Source organism: Colossoma macropomum, unplaced genomic scaffold (genome assembly GCF_904425465.1).
Source record: "Colossoma macropomum unplaced genomic scaffold, Colossoma_macropomum, whole genome shotgun sequence".
Classification (NCBI taxonomy): Eukaryota; Metazoa; Chordata; class Actinopteri; order Characiformes; family Serrasalmidae; genus Colossoma; species Colossoma macropomum.
The window spans coordinates 22,512-39,445 of NW_023495270.1; the positions used below are offsets into that span (position 1 = coordinate 22,512).

At 42.0% G+C, this 16,934-nt stretch overlaps 1 pseudogene; it reads right to left on the minus strand.

The window, feature by feature from the left end:
* The window catches only part of LOC118801498, a 36,426-nt pseudogene extending 19,958 nt beyond the window's left edge, over positions 1-16,468 (minus strand).
* Positions 16,469-16,934: the final 466 nt, after the last annotated feature.

A 16,934-nucleotide genomic window follows, 5' to 3' on the forward strand; every position in this document is an offset into this window, starting at 1 on the left:
CGATATTATCCAAACTAAGTGGTAACAGTTTGATGATATTCAAACAACATACAGCAGCAATGATTTTAGCAGATTCTTCATTGATAAAATAGAAAATATTAGACTACAAATCCAAAATCTGCCTATAGATCTGATATCACAACGTAAGTGCCCTGTCAGCCCAAAAGTCCAGTTGCTATCTTTTAGTCCTATCCAACCAAATGTATTAGTCACACTGATTAGCTCATCCAAATCATCAACATGCATTCTTGACCCAGTGCCCACAAAACTGCTCAAACAGATTGTCCCCTGTGTTGTTAAACCCCTGCAGTCTATAATAAATTCATCCCTCAGTCTGGGATATGTACCAAAATCATTAAAACTCGCAGTCGTTAAACCCCTAATTAAAAAGCAAGATCTTGACCCCAATGAACTCACCAACTATTGACCAATTTCCAATCTCCTGTTCATTGCAAAGATCTTAGAAAAAGTGGTCTCACATCAACTGCACCCATCTACAAGAAAAATCTCCATGAGATGTGTCAGTCTGGCTTTAAACCCTTTCACAGTACTGAAACAGCATTAACTAGAGTAGTAAATGATCTCCTTGTGTCTCTCGATAGTGGCCAAATTTGCATAGTCCTTCTAGATCTCAGTGCAGCATTCAATACTATCGACCACAAGATCCTCCTTGATAGGCTGGAAAACCTGGTTGGTATCAAAGGACAGGCTTTGTCCCGGTTCCAATCTTATCTGACAGACCGTTATCAATTTGTCAGCGTTAACAATAAACACACTGTTGGTGCACTAGTACAATATGGTATCCCCAAGGATCAGTGCTCGGGCCGCTGCTTTTCTCTCTATATATGCAACCTCTTGGTAACGTAATTCACAGGTTCGGTGTTAGTTTTCACTGCTATGCGGACGACACACAGCTCTACATATCTGCTAAATCAAAATCTAAATGAATCTGAATCTAAATAATCTTGAAGAATGTGTTAAAAATATCAAAGGCTGGATGACCAACGATTTCCTTCTTCTTAATCCTAACAAAACTGAGGTCCTACTACTTGGACCCAAGGCAGAGAGATCTCAACTCTCCAAATTTGTACTAAATTTAGATGGCTATATGGTCATTCCAACCACCACTGTAAAAAATCTAGGCATCATCTTCAATTCCAGTTTCTCTTTTGATGAACACGTTTGCAACATTGTTAGAACCGCATTCTTTACTTGCGTAACATTGCTAAACTACACAACATTCTAGCCCTAAACGATGCAGAAAAGCTGGTACATGCCTTTATAACCTCCAGGCTGGACTACTGTAACACCATTTTAGCTGGATGCTCCAACACTTTACTAAGTAAGCTCCAACTGGTCCAGAATGCAGCTGCTAGAAATGATCCTTCTCCTAACGTATAAATCGTTAAATGGCCTGTCCCCACAGTATCTTAGTGAATTAATTCAGTCATATGAACCCACATGTACACTCCGCTCAAAGAATAACGGCTTGCTGACAGTTCCTAGAATTAGAAAAAAATACAGCAGGTGGTTGAGCATTTTTCTACGTAGCCCCAAAATTGTGGAATCATCTCCCAACCTCTGTTTGGGACTCAGACATACACTCTCCATCTAGACTCAAAACTTCTCTGTTTGCACAAGCATTTTGCTAATATCAGTTGTTGCACTATTAACTCACTAATATCTCTCCATAAATGCACCTGTCCTGTTAATCAATTTCTCTCTCTCTCCCTTTATTTGAGCCTGTGAGTGACGTCTGCCTGAGTTGCCACATGTGAGCCACCAGAACTCCATCTCTGTTTGCTGATCTGCACCGTTTTGGCCACCATGGAGTTTCATGCTGTACAAAGCTGTGCAAACCTCACCTGCATGAACTGACCCTCCTGATTTTGCTGCTGCTGCTGCTGCTACATAAACTCAAACTATCTAATTAACCATTGCTCCACTTGTTTTTCCCCGTTTTGTAGTATAATATTTTATACTAATGCTGTTTGCTATCTGGTGTCGACCAGAGGAGGATGGGTTCCCTTTTTTGAGTCTTGGTTCCTCTCAAGGTTTATTCCTCTTAGGGAGTTTTTCCTTGCCACTGTCGCCATTGGCTTGCTCATGGGGGCTTGGACCAGGATTTTTCTGTAATGCTGCTTTGTGACAACACAAAAGCGCTATATAAATAAACTTTGACTTGACATGACTTGACAGTGCAGGCATTGTGGTAAAGGAAGGTAATGTGCAAAAGAAAATAAAAGTACAGCGCAACATGGGAGAGACTAATTTGAATGTTACTTAAAATGTTATTGTATATGTATAGTATATGTTTAATTCAGAATGAGCATTAGTTAGATTAATTCAGAGCTGGCACTGGTTAGATTAATTCAGATTGGGCATTAGTTAGATTCATTCTGAGTGGGCACTGGTTAGATTCATCTAGAATGGGCATTGGTTAGATTCTTTCAGAGCGGGCACTGGTTAGATTCATTTAGATTGGACATTGGTTAGATTTATTTGTAATGCAAAGAGACTGTAAATCCACACCACAGTGGTTTTGACTACAGCCTTAGACTGGTTGATTGTAAAATGCTAAGCCTGATTATTACTGGAATAGCATAAGGAATTCTGCAAGCAGTTCTGATGCTTGTTTATAATACGATGCTAGCAAGTGATTGACCAATTAAGAGGGCTTGTGTCTGCATAAACACTACTGTTAGTGACACTGTGACTGGCTTCAGGCAGTGGCTCACAGGACAATCAGAGAAACAGTGGTCCTGGTTTAGTACTGCCCTGCACATTTCAGTGCTTTCCCCACTTTAACACAGCCATTACAAATAGTCAGCAGTTGCTAATGAGCTGTTGTTTCATGTAGAAGTGATTCTTGACCAATTAGGAGAGCTTATGGCTGAACAAACACCAATGTTAGTGACACTGTGACTGGAGGCTTACAAGACTTAGTGCATTCACTGCCTTAACACCCCCATTACAAATAATCAGGGGCTGTTAACTGGGCTAGCTGGGTTAGTTTTCCACAATCATATTATTGTTTAATTCCTCCAGGACCAGAATTGTGAAACACTGTGCTAACCCACAGTGGACCTGTGCCTCCTTGATAACAACATCCATCATTGGCCATCCAGGTCCTCCAACAGTCCTGCAAGTCTCTACCTGAAGTTGGTCATGATGTCACTAACATTGGTGCTCGTGCAACCACAAACTCTCCTAGTTGGTCAACAATCACTTCCACACAAAGTAACAGGGAATCACTTTGGACAGAATTATCCTTGAGCCGGTTAGCAAGTATTAAAAAGTCAGAAGCCGTGGTTGCTACCAAGTTTAGACTTTTTCATCACTTCCTCTTAAACATGCCCCACTCTAAAAGGTCCCTCCTGACATCGCACCCAAAGCATTTGATTGACAGGAATGCTCACTGACAGTGAAAATTCAACTGCAAACAGGATTGCAATTGCAAATAGGTGATTCTTATTCCATTACATCACAGTTAGACCATTGAGACAATGAAAATGAAATGTCAAAAGCACTTTGCTTTTCTGCATTAACTTTAACAGCCAATATGTACAGAAATGCAAATACATATTTAGTATTTGAATATGAATTATGTCTTAAATAATGTGCACTCGCATGCAAAATGCAATTGTATCCACCACTGAAGTAGTATTTTCAAACTTGTATTCGAATTTAAATAAAATCTAACATATGCTGCCATATAATAGTAATTTATATAGAACCGTTAAAGAGTGAAAAACAAATGTGCATTTCAGCTTGTATATCAGTTAGAAGAAAACCTGGTAAATTCAAATCTTTCATTTCCAGGAAGCCTTTCAAGTCAAAGCAAAGTGATGCCTACCTCCAAAACACATTTCAGCCCTAAATTCCTTATGGCATGGATGCATGGATTCAACAAGGTTTTGGGAAGATTCTTTAGAGATTCTGGTCCATGTTGCCCATGACTGCATCACATAATTGCTGCAGATTCATGCTGTGAATCTCCTATTATGCCACATCCTAAAGGAGCGATATTGTATTCAGATCCAGTGACTGGAGAGGCCACTGAAGTAAACTGAACCCAACAAGTTTGACTATTGATCATGGAACCTATTTAAGATCCTTTGTGCTTTGTGACATCATGATAGATGTAGTGATTAGAAGATAAAGTAATGCACATGGGAGCCATAAAAAGATGCACATGGTCAGCAACAATGCATACATAAGCTGTGGTTCAAACAATTCCAGCAATTTGACAATGCTTGATTGGTATCAGGGGGCCCAATGTTTGCCAAGAAAACAATTCCCACTATGTTTACAACCCACCACCACCTGCAAACTGTTGATCCAAGGCAGTTTAGGTGGATGGGATGGATTCATGTTGTTTATGCCAAATTCTGACTCTACTGATATGACATAATAATAAGTTACATTTATATAGCGTGTTTCACAAACCCATGCACAAAAGACATGCATGTTACAGCAGAACCTGAGGTTCATCAGGACAGGCAACATTTTTCCAATTTGTTCAGTTTTGTGTTCAGTGTTCAGTTTATAGATGTAGATGTTTGAGTAACAGAAGTGAACCTCTGTGTTGTGTTCTACTGTTTCTGATCTAGAGGTCAGCTGCTTGACCCTGTCACGATTTTGTTCGGCTCTGAGGTGTCTTTGGACTCCATCTCTGATTAGTTTAGTATAAAGCCCAGGCTTGTGGGATAGGTTCTTTGTGTGGTATTGCTTCTGTCCCAAGAGCTACTGAGCATTCATATCTGTTTGTGTTATTCTGGTTCTGACATTTTTGCCCTGTTCTTGACTTGCCTTTTGTGCTTGGTTATGTTTGTGCTTCTGTGTTTTTTTGCTCTTTTTGGATCTGACCTATGCCTGTTAATTGACTTCGATTTTGGATTGTGCTTTCATCAGTCAAGCCTCTCATTCTACTTTTACCTGCGAGCGTCTGCGTCATTCTGTTGTGTTACAGAATACCTCGCTGACCATGCAGACGGCAGATCCAGAGGCTTTTCAGAAAGCTCTCACTGAGCAAGGACATCCGCTAGGCTGACACCAGCAAGTATTAGCCGGGGTAACTCATTCCCTCGAGTCCTTAGCTCATCAACAATCTGAACAACAAGCTCACCTGGCATTACTGGTTAACAGCGTCAAGGATCTTACCGCCCAACTTCAGACCCTCAGCACAGCCGAGCCAGAAGTGAGCTCCGACAAAGCTCAGTCAGGGCAGCCACACAGTGGTGGAGTATGCCCTAGAATTCCGTACCTTAGCCTCTAGTAGTGGTTGGAGCGAAGCAGCCCTTCTTGTTATGTTCCGCCAGGGACTCAACTCGGACATTTTAACAGGACTGGCTTGCAGAGACGATGATCTAACCTTAGATCAACTTATTAACCTGTCCATCTGCCTAGATCAGTTGTTGAATAACCGCAACAAAAACAAAACAGAACATTCTAGGAGAAGTAGTGTGAAAATCAGAACCACCCCGGAACCCCTGGTACACAAAGAATATGAGGAACCTATGCAATGTGACTCCTCCTGTTTCTCCAAAGAAGAGAGACTCCAATGGCTGAGAGAGGACCTTTGTTTGTACTGCGGTGGTGCCGGTAATCTAATTCAGGACTGCAGGACCAGGCCACCCAAAAAATCAGTACCGCCCCCTGGAAAGCACGTGGAGTATTCTAATGTGGTGAGTGTTCCCACAAAGGGATTGGTTTCTAAATCCTTTTTAGTACCAGTCATTTCTTGCTGTCATCCGTTGTCTGTCATTGTTTCAGCCCTCATAGAGTCTGGAGCTGAAGGGAATTTCATCCATTCCCACCTGGTAGAACAACTTCAGGTTCCAGTGGAAGACCTGTCAATGACATTGCGAGTGGCAGCGCTGGATGGAACCCCTGTGGGAGCCATTTCGTCCAAAACTCAGCCCATTCTCATTAAAACCAGTGCCCTGCATACAGAACATCTTTCCTTTCTAGTCATTGAACAAGCAGAATTTGAACTCATACTAGGATTACCTTGGTTAGAAAGACATAACCCCACAATTTCCTGGTCAGAGCGAGAAATTCAGAAATGGTCTGACTTTTATCATCAAACCTGTATTTCTCCACCTATAGTTTTGGTCAGATCCACTTCCATTGAAAGCGCCAATGGCAACAATAATGAAAACATTCCCCTCGAGTAGACAGACCTCAAGGAGGTGTTAAACAAGGGTAACGCCACAAAATTACCTCCCCATAGACCATACAATTGTGCCATAGATCTCTTAGAAAACTCAGTCCTTCCCAAATCCCAAGTTTAATCCCTTACTCAAGAGGAGGAACAGGCCATGTACACGTATAATCAAGAAGCTCTAGACCAGCGCTTTATCACACCATTCACATACCTAGCAGCATCTGGCTTCTTTTTTTGTTAAGAAATAGGACAGAAGTCTTCGTCCCTATGTAGATTATAGAGTCTTGAATCAAATCACCAAGACCTACCCTTATCCCCTTCCCCTTGTTCCAGCAGCTGTAGAACAACTGAAGGGAGCCCAGTATTTTACAAAATTAGATTTAAGAAGTGCCTACAATCTCAACAGAATCAGAGAGGAAGACGAGTGGGAAACGGCTTTTGTGACCACCAGGGGGCACTATGAGTACCTTGTGATGCCTTTTGGGCTATCTATCGCCCCCTCTGTACTCCAAGCCTTCATCAATGACATCCTGAGAGATATGCTAGGAAAGTTTGCTATAGCCTGCATTGATAAAATTCTTGTGTACTCCCCTGATTTAGACTCACACATAAGCCATGTCCGTGTCATTCTTAAGAGACTTTTGAAGAATAATTTGTATGTAAAAGGAGAAAAATGTGATTGCATTCTACTCACAAAAGTTGACACCCACTGAGAGAATTTATGGCAACGAAGACTGTGAAATGCTGGCCGTAAAGCTTGCGATGGAGAAGTGGCGTCATTGGCTAGAGGGAGCTAATCACCCATTCCTTGTGTTAACCGACCACACCTTGAATACCTAATAAATGCCAAATGACTCAATGCCCGTCAAGTCCAATGGTCCCTGTTCTTCTCCAGATTCAATTTTAACATTACATACTGTCCCAGATCTCAAAATAATAAAGCAGACGCCAAGGTGACAATATTCACCAAGATGGGGATAGATGAGGAAATTGAGAGAACTTCAGAAAATTTTCAAATCCCAAATCAGTGCTCTCCTGAGAAGCTTTATGTACCCCCACAGTTTTGTGATAGACTGATCACCTGGGCCCACTCCAGTCTTACTAAGGGCCACCCTGATGAGATGCATATGCAACAACTGTTGTCAAATAGATTGGTGGGAAAATATGAATAGAGAGATTCATTCCTTTGTGGCTTCGTGTACCACAATGCAAGACCAAAAATACCACCCGCTGGAAAATAGTTCCCTTACCAGTTCCAGTCCGACCCTGGTCACACATTGTTATGGATTTCGTCACTGACTTACCTGACTCACAGGGTTACGACACCATACTTACTGTCATTGACTGGTTGTCACAAGGTGTCAGATTTATCCCATTTACATCCATTCCCACTGCTTTTCAGACAGCTGAAGTCTTATTAATTGTGTCTTTCATTTTTTTGGAATACTGGAGGATATTTTATCAGATACAGGTCCCCTATTCACTTCACAAGTGTGGTCTGCTTTTTTCAAACATGCATCTTTGGGCAAGGCTCCTAACACTACCTTCTCCTACCTATGTAAAATGATCAAATTTTAAGTCGCTCTGGATAAGAACGTCTGCCAAATGGCATAACTGTAAGGCAAATGATGGATAATAAAGTTGTTTAGGTTTCTGTATAATATTCTATAAAATATTTGTTTTCTGCCTTTTTCCTGATGCTGAAAAATTAGTAACTTGTACTTAATAGTCTGGACTAGATATTAATAAAATTAAATAATGAAATAAATGAAAATAAATTAAGATTGACTGAAACATACCTGAACAGATAATTTCTGCATCCATGTAATGGTTACAGGTATGTTTGCCCCATCCCAGTGATCCACAGTGTTTCAGTGTAGACTCTGATCCACTGCAGTCCACATGACTCATCCAGATCGGTCCAGATCCTGCTACAGTAAGATCAATGCTCACTGGCTCCCCACAGTCCAACTGTCTACACACTACCACACCTGCCATTACATTCCCACCAACAGCACAAACTGTTCCCCACTGTCCTCTATGAAGAACCTCTATTCTCCCAGCACAGCGACTGCCACCCCCCACCAATCTCACACTTTCTGTGAGAGATATAAAAATGGACAGAGAGAGAGAGAGAGAGAGAATGAAGCAATGTTCAGAAAGAAAGAATAAATCAGAAATCAACAAATACAACTTGTTTTAAATACAAAATGTGTTTCATGTATGAAAATGTGATGTCTTAAATTCTAAAGTAAATATATAAATAAATAAAAGCACTTACCGGCACACACCAGTCCCACATCATTTTCATTGGTGCAGTTGTGTTTGAGTGAAGATGATGTTGGACAGAAGTGAATCTGAGACTCGTTGCCTCTACACTGAAGCTCCTCTGACCACACCTGACCCTCCCCTCTGCCAAAAGCAGCTGCTCTCAGCACCTCCACAGGAAGCCCACAGCCCAGCTCTCGACACACAACCTCTGCATCCTGCTGGTCAAAGCCAGCGTCACACACTGTGGACCAAATCTCTCCATGAAGCACCTCCACTCTCCCAGAGCAGCGAGAACCACCAACCAGCTTGACTCCTTACGTAATTATGAGAAAATACAAATCATTCAAGGACATCTAATGACTTTCAAATTTGAGTTTTACTAATTTTACTAATTTATAAGAGGACAAAATTGCTGTCATATCTAAAGTATTTAATCTCTACAAATGAACACAGCAAGAACAATCAAAACTGGTACATGAGATCCATCTATATGTCCATTTTCAAAATATTTTATGAAGAAAACACTTAAAAAATATTGTGATGACCCTGCTACTTATTCAACCCTGTACTCAGAATAGCATGACTTTTTAGCCAGGGTGCCGACTCTTCCAGTTCAGTTTGTTACTGTAGCCTCAGCATTGCCAAGTGGCCTACGTTTACTGGTTTGCACAGCTTGTTAATAAAAAGAACCACATTTGTTTGATCTACATTCTATGTTCTGCAACTATGCAGACACATACCTTACAGGTGTTTTTGGGGGGACTTTTTAGCCATACTAACTTACATTTTACCTTGGACTAATGACAGGCTTATTGTCCATCTGACAGTATTGAGAAGTGCACCATTGCCCCCTACTTTGAGCTCTATCTTCTGCTTTGAGATTGGTTTACAAATTCTACACAGTTTGTTCTCACCCTATCCAAAATTTCTCACTTTCGCCCTCAGATGTTCTCGTTACGAGAAGACATCTGGCCCCACAAGACTATATGCTGTGACACATCCTACTTCTGCAGTACTGATTTCACCTTCATAAATAACTGTGCTTCCCTAACCTGGCTGCTGAGCCCAAGGGCCAGCTAACTAGATAGGTGGAAGGACTTTAAGATCACTATTATTCCATTAGTCATGCTTACATGCAGCCTAATAATCTGTTAATATAATAATAACTGATTGAACGTGGTGGGTAATCCTGTAAATAATCCGTTGAATAGAAGAATAATAACCATGTAAACGCCTGTATCCAATTACATTTCCAATTGGAACGTGTAAGTACGTTCTGCGCATGTGCGTTCGCGTCATAGCAAAAGTTTATAACATTCAACATGGCGGGAGCAGAAACTGGTCTGCAGAGGAGAAGGAGTTTATGCTTTGAACTTTAAAAGACAGTGGTGGGACAGGCATCCAGTTTATGTGTCTCAGAACGTGTTGTGAAGTACGTTTTCCTGAGTCTGACATCATTTTAATGCAACTAAAAACACAAGTGCGCCAGCTGAAAACTCGTCTCAGTCTGACTGGACCTCACGTCATGTTCACTGTCATGGTAACGTTTACTCTAAGAGGTACTCTACGCATATGCATCATTTTGGATAGGATTACTTGTAGTGAGTATTTAACCGAAGATTTTCATCAGATTGTTGAATAGAGCATGTGATGCACTATTAACACCTCAGTCTGTGATTGGAATGTATTCAATTGGATTGACAAAAATCTTTGCATGTAAACATAGCCATTGACACTGGGTCAAGGCAGCTGCATGCCAACCCTTGTGCTGAGGACAACTACAGACACTCTGAGCACAAATAAAGCCAGAGTGCATCAACGACAGAGACGCAAGAGCAGAGTGCAGCAGTGACTGTGGCTACTGATGGCTCTATCATATTTGCCGCCCTAGTTCAAATTTGATTTGCCACCCAAACAAAGTGATTCTGGAAACTATGTAATCAAACTAGTGAAACCTTTTAGGCACATGAGGTTAAGGTTTTGAGTGATAGGGGCTGCCTGTCAGAAAAGCTAAGGCTAAAGCTAACAGCTAAAGCCAATGTTAGCAATTACAGTAACTTACCTTAGAGTCACCTGTTACTAGCTTTTTACATTGAACTATGAGCTAGGTGTTTTAGGTAGTTTAATCCAAAACATTCTTATCCACCTTTCAGATGATAAGGACAGTGTGTGTCTGAATAACACATTCCACAGTAACACCTTCTTACCATATTTTCACCAGTCCAATAATTCTGACTCATTACTACCCCCTCTATTCACTATAGATTTGTTATGAACAGTTCTGTTGGAGTTTTGCCTTCACTTAATGGAAAAGTAATGTTTAGAGATAGTGGATAAGTAGTGATTGATTGAGAGGCGTTTCAGTCAATATTTTGCAAATGGTTTTTTAGGACACACGCCAGTTTGAAGTGGTGCTGGCAGTTAGTAACCAATATGTAGCATGGCTTAATGCACTCAGACATACTGTGCAATTTCAGGTATGCTGGTGCTGCCCATGCCAAATTCCTGCCCTAGGCAATTTTCTAAATTGACTATACCAGGATCTGCTACTCATTGGAGCGGTAAAGTGACTTCAGTGCAAAAAAGCTCTGCAAAAGAAAGCCTATGACACTCACTGCTAAGGAGAGCCTGTCATGCTGCGGACTGAGTGTGTCTTTTCAGTCCAGGAAAAAAAGGGAACTTTTCTCCAACCTGATGGGTAATTGGGTAAGCACTACTGGAGGTTGTTTATTGGATGTGAGCTGGGGCAGGGCAGTGAACAATAGTGGTTCACCTGGACTGTTTAGCCCTTTATTGGCCCTAAAAGATCATCATCAGCCCACCAATTGCCGTGGTACCCAGCAGACGTAGCACTGAGTTTCCCTTATGGAAGGAATAAGGAAAAGGTGACAGTGCATTTTCTCACTCCAGGTCTGCTAATTAATATGTGTTTATTGGAACTGAGCATTTCCAAGTAATCTGCTTTCACTGGCCTGCACTGCATGCAGTGGCAGTTCAACTAAAGCTACACCTTGTGATTCACCTTCATCGCTTCAAAATATATATTTGTCAACACTCTTATTGCTAAAAAGTACTGCTATGCTTATCTGTACCCAAAATATATAGAAAACATATTAAACAATTCATAACTAATTTAACAAAGTGTGGGAAAGTGCTAATGTTAAGTAATTTAAAATCTTTCTGCATTTATAATTTACCTGAACAGATGACTCCAGCATCTTTGGAATGATCACAGTTATGTTTACTCGAATCTAGCGAAAAACAATTCCTTAGTAAAGACTCTGATCCGCTGCAGTGCACATCACCCATCCAGATTGGTCCTGATCCTGATCCAAAGTGAGCATCAGAAAGTGCATCTACAGCCTCACCACAGCGCAGCTCTCTACACACCACTGCAGCATCTCTCATATCCCAGCCATCATCACACGCTGTTCCCCACTGTCCTCTATGAAGAACCTCCACTCTCCCAGCACAGTGACTGCCACCATTCACCAACCTCACACTGTCTGTACAACAGAGAGAGAGAGAGAGAGAGAGAGAGAGAGCACCAAAGACAGTATGTAAAAACTTTGCTCTTCAGGGCTGTGATATCATCTGTAAATGATGCAAAGAAAAACTACTTGTTGAAAGAGTAAACAATAGAATATAAAATTTAAAAACAACCTTCACTGCTGCAAAAAAATGATATTAACTATAAATGTAACTCTTACCAGCACACACCAGTCCCATGTCATTGTCATGGGAGCAGTTGTGTTTGAGTGAAGATGATGTTGGACAGAAGCGAACCTGAGATTCGTTGCCTCTACACTGAAGCTCCTCTGACCACACCTGACCCTCCCCTCTGCCAAAAGCAGCTGCTCCCAGCACCTCCACAGGAAGCCCACAGCCCAGCTCTCGACACACAACCTCTGCATCCTGCTGGTCAAAGTCAGCATCACACACTGTGGACCAGGTCTCTCCATGAAGCACCTCCACTCTCCCAGAGCAGCGAGAACCACCAACCAGCCTGACTCCTGAAATATTATCATAGGAAGAAAGACAGTAATAACAAGTATTAAAATAATATGCTTAACAATTAATGATAATTACTGTAAACATGTTTAGAAAAAAAATGATTTGATGAATAGACCTTCAATGTCTTGGAAAACTTTCATTAACAATGACAGACATAAACAGGTGACACAAAACCCAAATAAATGAGAGAAGAAACACAGCAAGTGCAAATGCTTCCAGACAGATACACTGTTGATCAAAATAAGTACTTAAAGTCCTGCTGTGTTCTGTGACATGTATAAAAAGGCTGAGCTGGTCCAGCTGACCTTGATTTTTCAATCAAGATGGAATCAAGAGGAAAAGATCTAGGTGACTTCGAAAGATGATCCATTTTTTAGCCACAAATGGCAGGATATTCAGTCATAAAGATTGCTCAACTGGCTAGTGGCTATTATAGTAGAGTTGCAGTGCATAAAGCTATCATTAAATGAATGTACACTGAAGAGTTCAGTAGTGCAACCATAGGCACTGGTCTACAGGAATGTTCAAAAGTGATATACCCAGATCACTCATCCTTCATCATATTCACCATAAGTGCACTAGTGCATGTGTGGTGAACATCAAGAGAATGGTACTGGCCTGAATGCTTGATCCCTATAGCTAGGGATTCCAGTAGCTCTATTATGCTACGAGCGACATGAAGGCATGTAATGAGTCCATAGGTCCTTGCAGAGAGAAGAGTTATGGGGAAATAGTCTGATTAATCAAGAAAAAAACATTTCTTTCCTGATCGGAATGGTCTTTTCCAGGAGGACAGTCCACAGTAGTCACTGAATGGTTTGATGAGTATGAAAATGATGAAAATCTCATGCCATGGCTTTTGTACACTATTAAAAGTGGTATCTTAAAAAAAACTGACTTCATGTGGTAACAAGCAAATGAAATAGTTTTTCAACTCAAATAAATACTTTGAATAAAATGCTGGTTCATTTAAATAATTTATTTAAGTTGAATAAAACTAGTTTCACCACTTGTTGCCACATGAAGTAAATTTTTAGGTTGAACTAACAAACCATTTTAGTGTATTCACCTTAACATAATGCAACACCTGTGTTACACAGCTCTTCGTACCACCACCATCATCACAACACCAACTGGGCGGATATCTTTTCAAAGTATGGTGTTCCATCATCCATCCAGTACATTTCCACATTTAGAATATCTACTAAGGTTCACTAAAGTTCTTCTGGTGGACTAAGACACTTCATGTTGGTGTTACCTTTACTTTTACATCCATCTGTAGGCATATTTGCAAATGTTTAGGTATATGATTGCCAAAAGAGTTTTAAATTCAGTGACACGGCAAAAGGGAGCAAATCGTGTTCGAATAGAAAAGTAGACTGACTCATTTTTTTAGTGTAACTTACCCGAGCAAATAACACCAGCATTTGTTGATTGATTACATGCATGTTTATCCAATATATTTGACTGGCATTTCTTCAGTGTAGACTCTGATCCACTACAGTCCACATCATTCATCCAGATTGGTCCTGTTTCCAGACCAAAGTGAGCATTACTCAGTGCATCTCTAGCCTCTCCACAGTCCAGCTCTCTACACACCACTGCAGCATCTCTCATATCCCAGCCATCATCACACACTGTTCCCCACTGTCCTCTATGAAGAACCTCCACTCTCCCAGCACAGCGACTGCCACCATCCACCAACCTCACACTGACTGTACATGAGAGTGAATGGAAACAACATGAAAGGTAGAGAAAGATGAACATTATTCATGCAGAACCAGATGGCTGAAGACAGAAAATTAAACCCCGAGATAAATTTTAAACCTGAGGTCAGTAAGAGGAATACAACTATAAAGATATATTTCTTACCAGCACACACCAGTCCCACATGTCCACCATTATCATGGGAGCAGTAGCGATTGAGTGAAGATGATTTTGGACAGAAGTGAATCTGAGATTCGTTGCCTCTACACTGAAGCTCCTCTGACCACACCTGACCCTCCCCTCTGCCAAAAGCAGCTGCTCCCAGCACCTCCACAGGAAGCCCACAGCCCAGCTCTCGACACACTACCTCTGCATCCTGCTGGTCAAAGTCAGCATCACACACTGTGGACCAGGTCTCTCCATGAAGCACCTCCACTCTCCCAGAACAGTGAGAACCACCAACCAGCCTGACTCCTAAAATATTATTTATAATTAACATTATAAACATGATAATAAATACACAGTGTATACAGTGTTTGCAAAGGAATAATGATTAACCATTAAAGTTACATGAAAAAAAATGGCTGCACACCTGAACAGACGACTCCAACATCTTTACTATGATCACAGTTATGTTTACCCCATCCTGCTGATCTACAGTTCTTCAGTGTAGACTCTGACCCACTACAGTCCACATCATCCATCCAGATTGGTCCTGATCCTGGTCCAAAGTGAGCATCACTCAGTACATCTACAGCCTCTCCACAGCCCAGCTCTCTACACACCACTGCAGCAGCTTTCAGATCCCAGCCATCATCACACACTGTTCCCCACTGTCCTCTATGAAGAACCTCCACTCTCCCAGCACAGCGACTGCCACCATCCACAAGTTGCACACTGTCTATTTAACAGAGGGAGAGCAAATAAAGAAAGAATTCAATTAATTGTGAAATACAAAATTGCACGTACATTATTTATCATTTACACATCATATTCTGTATTTTCGCAGAAACAGTAAAGCCTCCACATTGAGCTATTTCTCAATTTTTGGTCATCTTACTATACATCTGATTAGAGTATGCTATGCATTAGCTGGCCACATAAGGTGCTGGTCTGCTGAGTAGGCCTTTTTTTGTGCTTTTACTTGTATTCTGTTATTCTGTTCAGTCCTATTTATAAAGTTTTGTATGGCTCTTAAGACATTGGATCCTGTCCCTGATCAAGTCAAGTCAAGTCAAGAGGCTTTTATTGTCATTCCATCCATGTACAAGTACACAGTGGAGTGAAATTACGTTCCTCCAGGAACAACAAGGTGCAACATGGAACAAAAGAGTACAAAGTGCAAACGTGCAGACATAAGTGTGCAAACAAAAAAATTAACTTGAAAATAATATGATAAATACGATAAATTAAACAGACATTAGACACAGTAAACATACAGGACAGTGCAGCATCAACACAGCACTCATTTCTGGACATGAGGTAGTGGAATAAGGTGCAGAGATCTTTAACATGCTGTGATCTGTGAGTTTACACAGTCAGATAACATACATAAACACAGCAGTTACTGAGGTAGTACTTGAATAAACAGTGTAAACACAGTGTTAGCAGAAATGTTCCACAGCTGAAGTGAATCAGGGAAGGAGCACAGATGCATTAAGGACTGGCATGAGAAAGAGAGCACTAGCCTCCAGGCCATATGTATACATGATGGAGATGCACGATCGCACTGATGTTTGTGTGTGTGTCTCTGGGCTCTCGTTGGGTTTGCCAGTCAGTGTGCATCGGCTCCTCCCCCGGCCATGCCACTTTCGTCCCCTTCTAGGCAGGTCCTGTGACTGTGAGGCATGCCGCAGCTCTGGTGCGAGTGGTGTTAGTTTTGTTTTTTTGTTTTGTTTTCATTTGAGTTAAAAAGAAATACCAAGAGGAAGAAAAGGTAAAAAACAAAAGAAACAGCATCTTATCTCCATCCTCCTCTGGACTGCATTTTATGAGCCTGGACTGGCCAACTGGCTGGCCCATGAAATGAGCAGCGGGTGGATGGGGCCACATTATTGGCCACTACACCGCTGGAGGAAAAGCACCGAGCACTGCTGGAATGGGGCTGGTGCATGCAGTGTTTTGGGGAGAAATACCTAGTGGAGAACTGCACCACTGGGAGGAGCTCTGCTGCTGCTGTCTGCTCCCTGAGAACTCCGATGAGGACGACAACAGTGTGGAGTGGGTTTTTTCGGGCCTGAGAAGGTCAACATCCCTGTGTGGACCCTCGTGGACGTGGCACTTCTCCCACTGGAGGATGAGGAGCATGGCACAGTGGAAGTCCCTGCTCCTATCTGCCTGGACCAGGTGTCTCCCTCTCCCTCACACCCAAGCTTGGCTTCTCCCTCTCTCTCTACCCCCTGCATCCTGCTGGAGGAGCTGAGGTGGTTGGAGTCCACCCCCTCCCGTCATGTACCTGGCCCGCACCTGCTCCCGAGCCCCGTCAAGGTAGGCCTGGAGGTAAAAGAGAACTCTCTCTGTCCAGAATGTCTGCCACAGCCCAACACCTGGGCACTATGGGAGGCTATGGAGAGCATCTTAAAGCTGCCGCTAGCGTCAACAGCACCGCCTGGTGTCCTGGATGGCACCCCACAGCTGCCAACATTGACAGCGCTGCCTGGTGTCCTGGAAGGCACCCCACAGCTGACAGCATTGACAGCGCTGCCTGGTGTCCTGGAGGGCAGCCCAGTGTCAACAGTACCACCTGGTGTCCCGGAGGACACCCCAGTATCGA